Source organism: Cyprinus carpio, unplaced genomic scaffold (genome assembly GCF_018340385.1).
Source record: "Cyprinus carpio isolate SPL01 unplaced genomic scaffold, ASM1834038v1 S000006593, whole genome shotgun sequence".
NCBI classification, from domain to species: Eukaryota; Metazoa; Chordata; class Actinopteri; order Cypriniformes; family Cyprinidae; genus Cyprinus; species Cyprinus carpio.
The window spans coordinates 408423-426209 of NW_024879242.1; the positions used below are offsets into that span (position 1 = coordinate 408423).

The window sequence follows — 17787 nt, forward strand, 5'->3', positions numbered from 1 at the left end:
ACGGTTCACTCTGCTGTTATGATCTTTTCCGTCTAGGCTATACGAATGTGTGTAAAGTACAAGCCTAGTTTACGTTATAAATAATAGTTTAACATTCAAATACATTACGAAAATGGAAACATTTGGATTTGTGCCGAATGAGACATGAACAATAACCTCAAAATAAATCTAGCCAAAGCCGCTAGCTTGTCCTCGTATGCACGCATGCACGCACGCTCTGTCACGATCAGCGGTCTCTGTGCGGGATAGGAAACAAAGTGAAATGATCTCAAACGTATGGCGCGCTCTCTTCATTTTATCAAATGATCATAATCACATGTATTCTTTGTATAATCCTGCTACTAGCATTTTATTCAAACTAAAACTCCTTTAATTTAAGTGAGAAAGCGTTTTGTGTATGTGTGGCTTTTGCACATCCTGTCATACCGGTGACTGCGTGGCTGCAATAGATGCATTTTGCAACATTAAGGTTAACGATTAATTGATTAATTGATCATTAATTTAAACGACGATCGATCATGGAAATATTTGAAATTTGACATCCCTACTCTGAACTCCAAATTGCTACGGTAAAATTCCTTTATACACCAATCAGGCATAACATTAGGGCCATCTTCCATTGTGTTGGTCCCGCTTTTGCTGCCAAAACAGCCCTGACCCATCGAGGCATGAACTCCACTAGACCCCTGAAGGTGTGCTGTTGTATCTGGTACCAAGATGTTAGCAGCAGATCCTTTAAATCCTGTAAGTTGCGAGGTGGGGCCTCCATGGATCGGACTTGTTTGTTCAGCACATCCCACAGATGCTCAATGGGATTAAGATCTGGGGAATTTGGAGGCCAAGTGAACTCCTCAAACTTGTTGTGGTGCTCCTTAAACCATTCCTGAACCATTTTTGCTTTGTGGCAGAGCGCATTCTCCCCAAGTGCATCAGTGAGCCTTAGCCGCACATGACCCTGTCGCCGGTTCACTACTTTTCCTTCCTTAAGCTAGGGCTGTGCAAAAAATCGAAAGCGATTTTCATGCGCATCTCATCAGTAAAGATTACTGTAATTAGTAGTATATCTCCAGCACGTGCGTTAAGATCAGGGTTGCCAGGTTTTTACAACAAATCCTGCCCAGTTGCTTCTCAAAACTAGTCCAAACCTAGCCCAATCGCGTTTTCAGGAGATTCCCCGAAAAATTTGCATCCCGGGGTTAAAATATACGTTTTTTTGGCAGGGTTGCCCTGGTAATATTCACATTTTAGGGGCTAAATATCACGTTATTGGTATTGGGATCGCTTCAACCCGCGGACATGAAAAACAACCGCAGACTTGGCAACACTGATTCAGGTGGAGCGGCATTTACTACACAGAGCCGTAGTCCACCAACAAGCTACACAAAATCGCTTTCAAAATCAACAAAGAATCGCCTGCGATTTTAAAATCGATTTTGTGTAGATTATCAGTGAATTACGGCTCTGTGTAGTAAATGCTAACCAGTGTTGCCAAGTTTGTGGTTGTTTTTCATGTTCGCGGGTTGAAGCGACCCCAATACCAATAACATGATATTTAGCCCCTAAAATGTGACTATTACCAAGGGAACCCTGCCAAAAAACGTGTATTTTTATCGCCCGGAACGAAACGCGATTGGACTAGTTTTGAGAAGCAATTGGGCAGGTTTTGTTTTGAAAACCTGGCAATCCTGATCTGAACGCACGTGCTGGAGATATACTACTAATCACAGGAGCGCCTTTACTGAGGAGATGCGCATGAAAATCGCATTCGATTTTTTGCACAGGCCTACCTTAAGCCACTTTTCATAGAAACTGACCACTACAGACTAGAAACACCCCACAAGAGCTGCAGTTTTGGGGATGCTCTGACCCAGTCATCTAGCAATCACAATGTGGCCCTTGGCAAATTCATAGCTTGCCCATTTTTCCTGCTTCTAACACATCGACTTTGAGGACAAAATGTTCACTTGCTGCCTAATATATCCCACAAACAGGTGCCGTGATGAAGAGATAATCATTGCTATTTACTTCACCTGTCAGTGGTCATGATGTTATTACTGATCAGTGTATAAAGGGTGAACATAGTATAGGAGGTCCCTTAAAAGAATTGGTTGTTGATTTTTTACTTATTAGAATCCTTAATTTTACAGTTTTAGGACTCGATAAGTGAAATAATAACATACTCCTTGAAAATGATACAGTAAAATGTTTTCCTTTGATGTATGTATAGAAGATGGGAAATGACTTATAAGAATCCACCTTTTTTTTTAATTAGTAGATTACACCTCTCTGTAAGCCTCTGAAGAGAAATTATAGTACATATCTCTAAAATGCCTCAGCAAAATTCCCATTCATTACTTCTTAGCCAAAATGTGGTCATTATAGCCCTCTAAAGTGTAATAATATTATATATCTTTAAAATGATGCAGCAAGCTGTTTCATATGAGGTATGTATATGGGACATATATGAACTGATCTTTGCTTTTCTTTAGTTATCAAAAATGGGATCTTCGTTGGTTGCTAACGTGTAATAATGACCCATGTCTCGAAAATGCTTCAGTAAAATAGTTTCATATAAGGTGTGCTTATGGGATGTCCCATGTACTAACAGATCATTGGTTTCTTCTACTTATTAGAAATGGGGTCTTTATAGGCCTCTGAAACAGAATAAATTAACATTTCTGCAAAATGCTAAAGTAAAATGTTTTTATATGAGGTATGTATATAGTTTGGGACGTCCCATATACAAACTGATTACTGTTTTTTTTACTACTTATTAGAAACTGGATCTTTATAGCCCTCTGAAGTGCAGTAATGTGTCATATCTCAAAAATGCTGCAGTAAAATGTTTTTATATAAGGTGTGCATATAGTATGGGACGTCCTGTATAAGAACTAACCATTAGCTTTTTCTACTTATTAGAAATGGGGCCTTTATAGGCATCTGAAGTAGAATAATGTCCCATATCTCAAAAACACTGCAGTAAAATAGTTTCATATGAGGTGTGCATATAGTATGGGACATCCCGTATAAGAACTGACCATTGGTTCTTTCTACTTATTAGAAATGGGGTCCTTACAGCACTCTAAAGTTTAATGTGTCATATCCTGAAAACATTGCAGTACAATGTGGTTTGCATATAGTATGGGATGTCCTGTATAAGAATAAACCATCAGCTTTTTCTACTTGGGTTTTATAGGCCTCTGAAGTAGAATAATGTCCCATATCTCAAAAACGCTGTGGTAAAATGGTTTCACAGGATGTGTGCATATAGTATTGGACATAAAGGTCGACCGATGTATCGGTTTTGCCGATTAATTTGCACCGATAATTGATTGCTGGAACAATCGGTTATTGCCAAATATCCATGCCGATAGTTTTCCGGGTTACGTCCATTGCTAGAGCAGCTAAGAAGGGTCTGTTTTCATTATACAGTGCGAGAGCGGCCTCTAGTGGTTGAAATCACTGACAGTACGTTTTATTTGTTTAGACACGTGACGCTGCACGCCGAACAGAGTGAGAAACTTCAGACCCAGATTTAAATGCAGCTGAAAGAAAATCATGCCGCGCCACAGAGTGCCATTCACATAGTTTTCCATTAAATTACATTATATTTGCCCCGAATTGTTGTTAATGTAATTGTATATTGAGCATTTTCATCGAAACGGTTGTCTTTCTGTGGCTCTAATAAAGTCTGTATGCTTCATTCATAGAGCTATAATATAGATCGCTCTTTCCGTTTGCTCCGTTTTTCTTTAAAAACTTAACTTCAAACTTATCTATGCTTCATTGTTCATTCTTGAAGTAAGCTTGTGTCTGTTTGGTGAATAAATAAACTGTTTTAGACCGCTGCTCAAGTTGAATGCGAGGCGTCCGGAGTGTGTGTGATACTGGTGAGTTCTCCTAGACTCAGCACTGCTCTTTTATTTTGATTAGATAATCATTAAGTGTTCAAGAATAGAAGCAGTTAAAAGTGTGAGAGTATACATTGTGCTCGTATGATTGTAGTGCCCTATGATTTCTGTGATGCGGAAAACGCAGACAGAATCCAGTCATAAAAACAGAATTCACAGTTTAACGCGGAATGTGACAGAATTGGTCAAATTTTGAATGAATTAATCAAAAGTAGGTCATTACACTTAAATCAAATCGCGATATGGACTAGTATCTGTTACTATTAAGCTGCAAAAGTCGATTTAAATATGAATTCTGCATGTTCTGCGTGACTCTAATGAATGGCGCAGACGCGAGGTTTCATTTCTACTGAAGCGCGTGTGACGCTCGCGGTGATTTCAGCTTCTGTCGTCTCTCTAAATGACGTAAACACATGAACAACATCTCCAGAACTGAGAGAGCTTTCATGAGCTTCTGGCCGTTTGATTTGAGTAAATATAGCCTCATATCACATACACAGTACTGTAAAGGTATTCACGGCAACCCGTCAAAATAAAAGACGAGCCTATTTTTAGGTAGAATGTGCATAGCCGCCTACTACTACTACTAAAATGAAACAAACATAATTTTTTAAGGAATAATCACACAACATTTCTTCCATGTTTAAATTTTAATAGTAAATCCAATTTGTTTACCAAATAAATGAAATTAATGTTTCATGCCTTCATTTCATAACCAGAAAAATTATAATATACAACACAGAATTTTTTGGGGGGAAAAAATCATAAGACTTCTTTAAGAAAAAAAAATGAATAAATTAAGTTGTTTTATGGATTCAAATAATCAGACATGCTAAAACGGAATTTGGTAACAATAAAAAATATGGTGAGAAAAAAAATTTCATAGGGCCCTAAACATGTAATTTTTTTTAAAACTTTTATTAAATTGATGTGAAAATGTATAAGTTTCATGGTTTTGATTAATTAGACTTGCTTTTTAATTAATAAGGTTTAACTATTAAAATGGAGTGGGGAAAAATTAAAATGGAAAAAAACAGAATCCAGAAAAAATCTAACGGAAATAACGGAATTTGGAGAAATAAAATAAAACGTAATTTAGAAAAAAATAAAATGGATTTTGTGGTAATTTCAACATTTACTATTACTATTATTATTGGTGTGTGGAGATTCTAAGAAATCCACATGGTGATAGAGATTCTGAGAAGAAGTCCACGTATTTAAATTAAACCCAAGTGTTGTTGAGAGATTCTGAGAAGTCACGTACTCAGAATGTGTTCTATTCATAATGATAAGTTTCATTTCAAAAGTTAAAAATTAATATTTCATGGTAAGGATCTGTCTCATATATATATATATATATATTAACAGGTTTCATTTTTATATTCAAAATGTTTTTGGTAAACTTTATGTTATATCTCATATGTAATTTCACAGTATATCTAACTGCGTAGTCAGCTGAGTCTGTTTTGCATATGAAGTTGAACTGCATGTATTGTTCTTTTGTATCAGTATTTCTTAGAATTATCAGTATGATACTTTGAATCTAAAAGAGGAAGAAGTCCAAAATCGAGACATTGACTAGACTATTTTTAAAGGTCAGGTGTTATTAGTGATAGCCAGATGACGACTTATGTCTAGAACAACAGTATATAAGATGGACTCTGCAAAATAGAGTGGTTTTTGACCTTCTGAGACTCTGGTCTCTCTATCTTTTCAGCTCACTTCCTCTTCTTTGGCTTCACTCGACAACTATTAGACTCAGACTTAGAACTCTTACAGGTTTTTATTCAAATTCAGATACCTTGAAATTCAGATACTTTGATACTTTAATATTTTAATACTAATATTTTGGTACTTTTGATTCAAACAGAATAATTGCTTATGTTTTAATTACAATTATATTAATGTTTTGATTAATACTGGTTGGGTTCAATCCATCATAAATGGATTGTTATTAAAAATGTACTAACATTGGATTTACATTTTCTATATTTGAAGGTTGTTATTATCCAGAACTTTATTTCCAAGTTATGATTTGTGGTTTCTGTTCTCTATATTCTTTTTAATAAATGTACATATTATTACACCTTGACCGTCTGAATTGGATTAAATTTTGCATCAATTATTACTTTTATTATTATTACTAGTATGATTAAGTAATTATTATTTTTTTTTTTAAATCAAAATAAAGCACTATTTTGGTTTTTGTTCAGTATCTATTTTAAAAACTATCGGTTAATTAATCGGGAAAGCCAGTGTGGTCCAACCTAGCTATCAGTATCGGCAAAATCCACTATCAGTCGACATCTATATATACTGACCAAAAAACAGTAACAAACAACCGTCAAAACACCAATAAATAACACGCATATTAAAGCATAAGTAGAAAAGAGAAATCAAGAAATGTAATCTTGTTAAATTATATCTCAATTCTGTGCGTCTAAATGAAAAGCTCTGAAAGTGCATTCTCTCTCGGTGTTCCTGCAAGTACTGTAATCATGGTAATATGTGCGCATTTCAACCGCGGCTGGCTTAACCGCTGCCATCCATGCTGCTCACATATTACTGTAGCCCAGTTTGTGCTGATTACAGTGTCATCAGACTTTAGGCATTAATACATTTTTAAGATACTGGAGAGAAATATATATATATATCTCAATATAATATTGAACCGTTCGGTACAACATCCACGGTTCAATACGCGCTTGTGAATTGCGTTTTTTTCGGTTTTATGTTTAAATAATTTATGTGCATTTTATTTCTCTCCGAATTGACTGTTTGTGTGTGCCTGTTAAGTCTACGAGCTGAGATGAGGAAACTCCTCCCCGCGAGTAAATATTCAATCACTATGCTCTAAAGTTAGGGGGCGCTGAACCATCAATTCAACACTTTAACATGGCGAGCGGCGATGAAGCGAGGCTACAGTACGAGGAAGCGCCGGCGTCTTTCAAATCCGTGGTGTGGAGACATTTCAGTTTTGCCGTTGAGTATAATGCCGAGGAAGAAAAAACAGTAAACAAAAAAATGACTGTCTGCAAGCATTGTTTTACACGTGTAGCCTACTCAAACGGAAACACTTCCAACATGACTGCAGATCTCCGGTGCCATCACCCAGCTATATCACTGTCTGAAGGCAGGATATCAGAGCAGGTAATAAAGTCCTCCAAAAAACAACAGTCCCTCGCTGAATCCTTCCAGCATACATACCCAACTGGTTCAGAGAGACACATAAAAATAACAAAGGCAGTGGGGGTATTCATTGCCAAAGTTTTTCAGCCGTTTTTGGTGATTGGAGATGCGGGCTTTTGTCATCTTATAAAAACACTCGATCCACGTTACAGATAACCGTCTCGCACTTTTTTCAGCACCAAGATAATTCCCGACCTCTATGAAAAGACATGCAACAGTATTGTGTACAAATTGGCTAAAGCACAGAGCCTTGCTCTGACCACAGATGGTTGGACCTCGCGGGCAACCATGAGTTACCTCACTGTAACTGTTCACTACATGTCGGATTGGGAAATGAAAAGCGCTGTACTCCAAACCCGTCCCCTGTATGAAAGTCATACAAGCGCTCATTTGGCAGAAGAGTTGACAAAAGCAGTGAATACGTGGAAGTTGAGGAGGCCAAATATGTTACTCCCAGTCACCACAGATAACGCTCCGAATATTGTGAATGCAGTCCATGAAGCTGATGGGCTGGGGCCACAGATAAGTTGTTTTGCGCATGTTGTAAACCTAGCAGCCAAGAAAGCAGTGTCAATCAACACAGTGTCCCGCCTCCTGGGGAGGGTTAGAAAAATAGTGACTTTTTTTTCACAAAAGCACCAAAGCCCACCATGTTTTGACTGTGAAGCAGGAGATGTTAAACTTGCCCAGACACAAGTTAATTCATGATGTCACAACTCGGTGGAATACAGTACATGACATGTTGGAAAGATACACAGAACAGCAGCCCGCCATCTACTCTGCCTTACTTGACAAAGATCTGAAGCTGTCTGTCAAGAACATAACCATGTTGAATGACAGTGAACAGAAACTGGCAGAAGAACTGATTCAGGTCCTCAAACCACTGAAAACAGTGACAACTCTCATGAGCAGTGAAACAACCCCCACTATATCAATGATCCTTCCTCTGAAAGAGATGATTCTCAAATCCATGCCACCAGAAGACCAGGACAGTGCAACAGTCAAAGAAGCCAAAGCAGCCATTACAAATGACCTGGCAAAGAGGTACACTGACCCTAATCTTCATGATTACCTCCAAATGGCCACAGCCCTTGACCCCAGGTTTAAATCCCTGCCTTACCTTGATGAAGACTCTCGTGATAAGCCCTTCAGGAATATCATCCGTGAAATTCTGGAGCATGAACAGCAGGTACTATTTGATTGTTGTTTTTTTTAATCGTGTGTGATTTTGATTGTTTTATCTACTTAGATGTTTGTTATATATCTTGTGTCCTTTTCACTGATCAAAATAATTTCACATTTGTCATATGTTACACTGGAGATGGTTGTGGTTCTGAGCTGTGTGTGCTTATATGTGTAATAATTATACTAAAGGATCATTCTCTTTGATGCAAAGGGTCTAGTGGAGAATCCTGTGCCCTCCATAGAGGAAGACAATCCATCCTCTCCCCCTCCCAAGAAGAAGACAGCAATGTCAGAGGTATTTGGGGAGCTTTTCAAAACTGAGGAACAGCAGGGTAGGCCATTTCCCCAGATCATTGAGGAGGAAGTCACCACATACAAGTTAGCAGACAGTATTAATGTGGATGCTGATCCATTCATATGGTGAAAAAACAAATGAATGCAAGTTCCCCATGTAGCAAAAGCTGCACAACAACACCTCTGTGTCCCAGGAACCTCTGTTGCGAGTGAGAGAATTTTCTCCACTGCCGGGGACATTGTAAGTGCAAAACGCTCTCGCCTTGCTGCAGAGAATGTTGACAGGCTTATCTTTTTACAGAAGAACCTCAAAATACAGGAATAGATAGCTGACCTAAGTGAAATTGCACTTTACATTCTGAATGAAGGATACTGAACTGGAGTACTGTTAAGTTTAATTAAGATGGTTTATTTATGTTTACTGAAGTACAAGTATGTTTATTTGAAATGGTCAATTTATGTTTACTAACTTCACATGTATGTTTATTTTCAAAATTTAGGAATTTATGTGTTCCCCAGTTTGTACATGGGCTACCAGCAGCTGTAAGATATCAGTGTTAATTTTCAAATAAAAAATATTTAATATTATACAATACACTTGGAACTAGTGGACTTTTCTTTGCTTTTAAGTAAAATAAAGGAGTATTGCAATAAATCATTTTTATTTTTTTTCTTCTTAACCTCTTACTGTTCCTATTGCCTAAGCATAGAATAACAAAAAAACACTCAAGCCATCAGAACCGAACCGAAAACCGTGGTTAAAAAACCGAGGTATGTATTGAACTGTGGGCTAACTGTATTGTTGCATCCCTAATCCTTATATATATATATATATATATATATATATATATATATATATCAGGGCATGTCAAAACTTCTACAGGGCCCCAAAACCCCCTCAGACCGTAGAGGGTTAAAGCTTTGTAAGCCTAATGTACCACAAACATTAAATTCATTAAAGATGAATGAAGAATGAATACCAACCTCCTTGTTCCTCATGTTTTATTCTCCAGGTTTCTGGTTCCTCGTGTTTTATTCTCCTGGGTTCTAGTTCTTCGTGTTTTATTCTGCAGGTTTCTTGTTCCTCGTGTTTTATTCTCCATGGTTCTAGTTCTTCTTGTTTTATTATCCAGGTTTCTGGTTCAAGTTTTATTCTCCGGATTTCTGGTTCACTCGTGTCCTCCTCTCTCTCCTCTTTAACAAACACCATCTTCACAGCAGCAGATCTCAGTTCAGATACTCCTCCAGATATTCCTGCTTGCTTCAACATTTAGACACGACTGTGAGGATAAGAATATTAAAGGTATATTTGCTGACCTGATTCAAAAACGGTATCTTTCTATTTACAGAAACAACATTTCTAACCGTTTGTATCAATGCAGCATCACAACAAAACAACAGAGAGCACGGTGAAACTAATCTTCTTCCAATGATGTTTAATCAAAAAAAAAAAAAAAAAAAAAAAACCGTGTTTTAGCGCAACCCGCTGGACTGGAGTCAGAAGCAGCGAGAGGAGGGAAATAATACGTGGGCTTTACAACGTGCGTCTAAGGTGAGCTGATTTTTCTTTCTTTAAAAAAAGCCGATGTGCACAACTAACCGAAAATATATTAAAATTAGCCTCACATGGTATTTGATCAGAATCATCGTGAATGAGGATCAGAGCAGAAAAATGAGCGAATTATTAGTCAAATATTTCATTGAAAATCACACAGCCTTAAAGCATGTAAATATGGAAATTAAAGGGTTAGTTCAGCCAAAAATGAAAATTATGTCATTAATGACTCACCCTCATGTCGTTCCAAACCCGTAAGACCTCTGTTCATCTTTGGAACACAGTTTAAGATATTTTAGATTTAGTCCGAGAGCTTTCTGTTCCTCCATTGAAAATGTATGTACGGTATACTGTCCATGTCCAGAAAGGTAATAAAAACATCTTCAAAGTAGTCCATGTGACATCAGAGGGTCAGTTACAGCGCCGGCGCTGTGGTGGGGCATTCAAGGGCCATGCCCCCCTAGCGGTCATTGATGCCCCTCCTACAGGCCATGGCGTGGCCCAAAAAAAAAATTATCCCTTTCAGTTATTATTTTAAAATGAAATGTTCAAACTGTAACTTAAATTAAATAAAATAAAAAGAATGGGGAAAATGCATAATTTTGGTTGTTCATGGCACGTTACTAGGCCTTATCATGGTGAATGCTTATTTGTCGCCGAGTAAACTTGTTACATTTGATTTGCAGCGCACTCGCACCCAGGTTAAAAACAAGTATCAGCATAAAGTAATAGCATTTATTTTTGTCCTTTATTTATTTTGTTTAGAAAATGAGTCCTAGAGTATTTAAAGTCCTTGAAACCCTAAGAAAAAACGGTGTTTAAAGAAATTATTTTATTTGTTGAAGCATACTTTGTATTTTCTGTATTTTATTTTTTCCATTTCCTGTATTTTATTTTATCTTTATCTATTTCTCAAGTTCTACAAAATTTGCATTCTGCGCAAATCAAAAACTAAAAAATCAGTTAAACCTTATACCTTTCGTGAGTGGCTCATTATTGTTGTGACATCCTTATTCTCTGCAGGCGAATTTTAGTTTTCTGATTTAACTGGTCCATACGCAGACATTTGTGTGATGATTTCCAACTCGTTTTATGAAGAAAAAAGCCTTTTTCAGAAAAGAAAAGAAAGTTTTCAGAAACATCTATAAGAAAAAACTTTGTCTGATGGGGACATTTTTTTGCCGGTTTTTCAAATCAACAAAATTATTCAGTGTTTTATTTTTGTCGTCGTAATTTGTTAATTATTTAAGTATAAAAAATATATAGCTATTTATTGTAGGCCTATTTTATGTTTTTTATTTAGCCTATATTATATTTATATTATTATTTTGGTCCTGTTCTGTTGGTTTAGGCTATCTGTTCTGGGCCGGGTTTCCCGATAACGATGTAGCCTAGCCTATCTTAGCTCTTAAAAGCGCTCTCTACGTGCAAGGTTATGAACGTTAGCCGCAATTCCTCGCACTTTTCCCAAAAATGTAGGCTACTGAACTCGTATGAAGAATAGGCTACTACGTGCTACTTGAGTCGCTGTCCATTCGCAAAGTGCTGAACTAGGCTATACTAACCTTATATGGAATCGTATTCTGAACGTTTAACCTAACAATCTTCATCTGTTGTGCATTAGGAATCAAGATAAAAATAAAAATTATATAATGACATTCTATATAGATAGATCATTGAAGCTAACATTCTAGGGTAGAAAGTCATTCTATATAGATAATTGGAGCTAACTGACTCTTGCCGTATCCGGTCGGCAAAAACAGCAAATTTCAGCGCTGTCTTCTGTTCCTCTTTTAGATAAAAACCCAAGTCTAAATCGTTCATTGTCATTCTATATAGATATTTCAGATTTAGGTCTGGATTTACATGCTACTATGATGTTGCCAATGCATCAAAAAATATTTATCAAACGACAGTGCCCCCCCGCCGATGATCCAATGCCCCTCCAGTAGATCTGCTCTGACGCCGACTCTGGTCCGTTAGAATTTATTGAAGCATCGAAAATACATTTTGCTCCAAAAATAACAAAAATTACGACTTTATTCAACATTTTCTTCTCTTCCGGGTCTGTTGTGAACGCGACTGCTGTGACTGTTGACGTACGATGCTGCTGACGTGTTCTCTGGCACGCCCAATAACAAAGAAAACACATCAGCAGCGTCGTACGTCAGTGGCGTCACTGCAGTGTTGTGAACGCGCTCACAACAGACCTGTGTTCCGAAGATGAATGGAGGTCTTACGGGTTTGGAACGACATGAGAGAGTCATTAATGACATAATTTTCATTTTTGACTGAACTAACCCTTTAAGAGCAATAAAACACCTGACAATGATAAGCCTAGTTAAAAATAATAATAGATAAATAATACTTAAAAAAAAACTATTTTAAATAAATTTATAAATGAATGACTGCCTATATTGGGGTTAGAAAACACAGCTCAGGACCTACTCATTGTTATGTTGATGGTGTTGAAATTATGCAGCCAAGCGATGATATCTCTGATCATTATTTAGTTTTGTGCAAACTTCATATAGCTAAAACTGTAAATTCTACTTCTTGTTACAAGTATGGTAGAACCATCACTTCTACCACAAACGACTGCTTTGTAAGTAATCTTCCTGATGTATCCCAATTCCTTAGCATATCCAAAACCTCAGAACAACTTGATGATGGAACAAACTATGGACTCTCTCTTTTCTAGCATTTTGAATACAGTTGCTCCTTTACGCTTAAGGAAGATTACAGAAAACAGTCTGACACCATGGTATATCGCACCCTAAAGACAGCAGCCTGTAAAATGGAGCACAGCTGGAGGTAAACAAAACTAGAGGTATTTCGTATTGCTTGGCAGAAAAGTAACCTATCCTACAGAAAAGCATTAAAAACTGCTAGATCTGATTACTTTTCATCTCTTTTAGAAGAAGACAAACATAACCCAAGGTATTTATTCAATACAGTGGTTAAATTAAGAAAAAATAAAGCTTTAACAAGTGTTGACATTTCCCAACAGCACAGCAGTAATGACTTTATGAACTACTTTACTTCTAGAGATCGCTACTATTAGGAGATAAAATTGTAACCATGCAGCCGTCAGCTACAGTACTCACATCAGACAGTGCACTATAGATCCCCTGAGGAACAGTTCCACCTCATTCTCTACTATAGGAGAGGAAGAGAATTGTAATAAACTGTTAATCATCTAAACCAACATGTATGTTAGACCCTATTCCATCTAAGTTCCTAAAAGAGGTGCTTCCAGAAGTCATAGATCCTCTTTTGACTATTATTAAGTCCTCATTGTCATTAGGATATGTCCCCAAAACCTTAAAACTGGCTGTTATTAAGCCTGCTCATCAAAAAAAACACCAACTTGACCCACCAAATAACTAGTTAATTATAGTAAGATCTCGAATCTCCCTTTTCTGTCCAAGATACTAGAAAAGGTAGTATCCTCACAATTATATTCCTTCTTAGAGAAAAATGGTATCTGTGAGGATTTCCAGTCAGGGATTTAGACCGTATCATAGTACTGAGATGATTGCTCTGCGTAGACTGATGTACAAAGGACCTGCCTGTTATCATCTGATCATGGTTTGTATTTTTCTATTAGTGCTATTGGATCTTAGCGCTGCATTCGACACTATTGACCACAACATTCTTCATAAAATACAAAAAAACTTTGTCATCAATAAAAGAACATCATCATCATTTACAACATCCATACATACCACTCAGTCAAATAACAAATAGCCTAACTGTAGGGTGGCCAGACGTCTTATTTTTCCCAGGATAGTCCCTTATTTCAGCTCTATTTTTAGTGTATTTTGAAAAAATCATGTTTTGTCCTGAATTTCAAAATTTATTTTTGACGAGGTGATCAGAGCGAGTAGTAGAAGTATTCTGTCACTGAAGAACAGCCTAAAAGGTAACAAAGTTTGTCGTAGAAAAAAATTACCATCCAATCACAATTAGTTATCGATCAACTTGCAGTAAGTGAAGGTGGGATAGATAGGCGGAATCATGCTGAATGACACACAACAGAAATACTCTCTCGGCCACGCACCGCGCGATCCCAGTTCTGCAATCAGTTCTCCTTGAGCCTTAATTGTCAAATACACACACAGCTGTCCATCGTGGGGAGTATCATACGTAAATACAGTCGTTATGGTTTAAGTGAAGGTAAACAGGAGGGTGAAAACCGGATATATGTGTTAGTCTATTACATTCATTTGGTCTTAAAGGGACAGCAGCCTAATTAAATACCTTTCTGTCTCATTAATGTTAATCGAACAACAAAAGATGTTAAATGAATGTATACATGCTAAAAGTACTGAATTTGAAAAACAAGTTTATTTAATATTTAATCTGTATCTATGTATTATGGTTTGTAATTTGCTTTTTTATTTTTTGTATAAAAAATAACTATATTCGTGTTTGTTTGAGTGTGTGTGTGTATATAGATATCTACCCCCCCACCCCACACATTACTAAACCACCAAAAAACATGACAAACCTACCCAACTACCCAACCTCCTAAGAAGTGCGACCGAACATGTTTCATTATCGATACAGATTGTGAAAGGCCCCAATATACTTCAAACAAAATTGAAGATCGAACTGATATGACGTCATTTCGAACAAAATCATGCCGAAACGAAGTTCGTTTTGAGTTTGTTTCAGCAGTTCGAAACAGCTGACCAAAGCGAACTCTCTGGGAGAGTTAGTTTTGGCTCCTAAACACCTTTGAATTTCCACCTTTCCACATTGTTTATACAAAAACAGTGTGTGTTTTGAAACAAACCACACCCTTTTAATTGCAATTTTTTTTCCTGGTTCGTATCTCATTCAACGGAGGTCAGGTAAGAGAACAGCATCTCCTGTTATTAGCAACATTTACATTTATGCAAAGCAACTTACAGTGCATTTAGGCCATACATTTTTTACCAGTATGTGTGTTCCCTGGGAATCGAACCCACAACCTTTTGCACTGCTAATGCAGTGCTCTACCACTGAGCCACAGGAACACAAATCCAATGTGTCAAATAACTGAGCTGCACAGATACAGGTGCATCTCAATAAATAAGAATGTTGTGGAAAAGTTAATTTATTTCAGTAATTCAACTTAAATTGTGAAACTCGTGTTTTAAATAAATTCAATGCACACAGACTGAAGTAGTTTAAGTCTTTGGTTCTTTTAATTGTGATTATTTTGGCTCACATTTAACAAAAACCCACCAACATTAGAATATGTTGACATCAGCTAATCAACTCAAAACTTCAAAATGGTCTCTCAGTTTGGTTCACTAGGCTAAACAATCATGGGGAAGACTGCTGATCTGACAGTTGTCCAGAAGACAATCATTGACACCCTTCACAAGGAGGGTAAGCCACAAACATTCATTGCCAAAGAAGCTGGCTGTTCACAGAGTGCTGTATCCAAGCATGTTAACAGAAAGTTTGAGTGGAAGGAAAAAGTGTGGACAGAAAAGATGCACAATCAACCAAGAGAACTGCAGCCTTATGAGGATTGTCAAGCAAAACCGATTCAAGAATTTGAGTGAACTTCAAAAGGAATGGACTAAGGCTGGGGTCAAGGCATCAAGAGCCACCACACACAGACGTGTCAAGGAATTTGGCCACAGTTGTTGTATTCCTCTTGTTAAGCCACTCCTGAACCACAGACAACGTCAGAGGTGTCTTACCTGGGCTAAGGAGAAGAAGAACTGGTTGCCCAGTTCTCCAAAGACATCTTTTTATCTAGGTTCCAATGTAATAGTATATAAACTGAAAAAGTTATGTACATTGTGTTTTACATTTTGAGGTTAAAAGGCTCAAATCAGGAAGCCCAGGTGTCTGAGATGATGACCTTTTGTCTTTGTGCTCTTCCTTGCCATTTGGCTTTTTAAAACGGATTAGATTGACACCTATGCATTTGGATGACACTGTTATGCTGATGAGATCAAGGCTGGGAAAATGCCAGTGTCTGGCTTCTTCCTGTACTGCATTTGCATGCTTTGTTTAAATTGTCTCCACCTCTATGTATCCCTCCCCCTTGAAATGTATATAAACCACAATGTATCAATGACTAGTTAGACTTTTGATGACTGCTGCGTTCTCAATCAGGTCGTTCTCAATAAAGAATTCTGCTGAAGATTACCCAAGAGTCTCCTGGTTTTCGGGTTCTGAGTTTCCAACACGTACATACTTTAAAGGTTCAGAGAAAGCATTTAATTCCTAGAAAGTAATTGCAACAAAACTTGGTGTCGATGAGCCAGAGTTATGCAAAAAGCTAAGCGGAGAAACATCCGAGACAAGTTTTCCAAAGCCATGAAAAGAATGAAAAGGAGGTAAATATATAAGGTAGCAAGTAAATGTTACACCATACTGCTGCTCCTGCTGTTTTTCTTTCAATAAGCAAATTTAAAGGGTATACAATAAATTAAATGCCAAAAGAACATAAAACAATAAACCTTTGTTTTTATCAAAAAAAAATAAATAAAAAAAACAAAAAAAAAAAAAAAAGTTTATAACAATTTATCCAGTTTAATAAAATAAATGAACACTAATAAAATAAAGTAACAAACTGACTCCAATTTCTTTTTCCACATCATGCTAAAGTTTGGAAATAGAATGGTACTTTTGTATTGCAAACATGATAGTTGACTCTGAACTGCTGCTAATCATTATTCTTTTGTCTGTAATATTCTGACCACTGGTGCTTGTCTCACACCTAGATTGCCGACACTTCTTCATTTCATAGTTGTTGTGTTTAGGGCATATGCGCGAGCATTGAGACACATGTTTACATCATACCTGTCAACACTCCCGTTTTTCCCGGGAGTCTCCCGTATTTCACACCCATCTCCCGCCCCCCTCCCGTTTTGTTATTTCTCCCGGGAAACTCCCGTAATTTGTATGGCCTTTACCTCATAATATGAATAATCACGTCAATACATTATTCCAAGGTTGTCCAGTTGCCAGATCTTGTATGAAACGTATCCTACTCACACAATAGATACATCATACAATTTTGAACCCATTTTGTGACCTCAACCTGGCAACCTACAGCTCTGTTGCGCAGTTGATATCCGCGCAGGTAGACGGGGGAATTTGAATCAAGCGTCACTAAAAATGGCATTAGAAAGCTCAGGTGGTGCTACGGCGAAAAAACTCAATATAGCTGCAAATATAACAACAGTTGGTCGGAGGGAAATACGACATAACGCAGCACAATAAATCCCAACGGCACAATCGCGCTGTGGAGGCACAAAGGGGCACACCCGCGATTTCAAACTTTATCACTCCCTCCACTCCCTTTTAGCAGCAAAGTCTGCTACTTACAATTATAATTCTAGATGTAAGAAACACTAGGAAACACCTTCATGTTAAATACATGAAGTAGTATACTTCATGTATTTAACATGAAGGTGTTTCCATGTAACAAAAAATTTCATGTACTTGAAGTACATGTTCCACCACAGTGTTTCCTTTTATGTAATATAAAATTTGTTATAATAAAGATAAATAAAAAAGAAACATGAATAAGTCTCATTATTATCACAATAATTCTTATTATAATTATGTTTTATGTGTATTTAACTCGCCTCTGACCCGCCCCAAACCCAACCCCCCATCTGTTGAGCCCCGCCCCCC

General features: G+C 37.2%; 1 long non-coding RNA gene across 1 annotated transcript; it reads right to left on the reverse strand.

Moving 5' to 3' along the window:
* Positions 1 to 6094: 6094 nt before the first annotated feature.
* Positions 6095 to 10012, reverse strand: LOC122144129. Its single transcript, XR_006159549.1, has 2 exons — positions 9945 to 10012; positions 6095 to 9859 (listed from the first exon to the last, which is right to left on the reverse strand). It is a non-coding gene; the product is annotated as an uncharacterized LOC122144129 (long non-coding RNA).
* Between the last annotated feature and the right edge of the window lie 7775 nt (positions 10013 to 17787).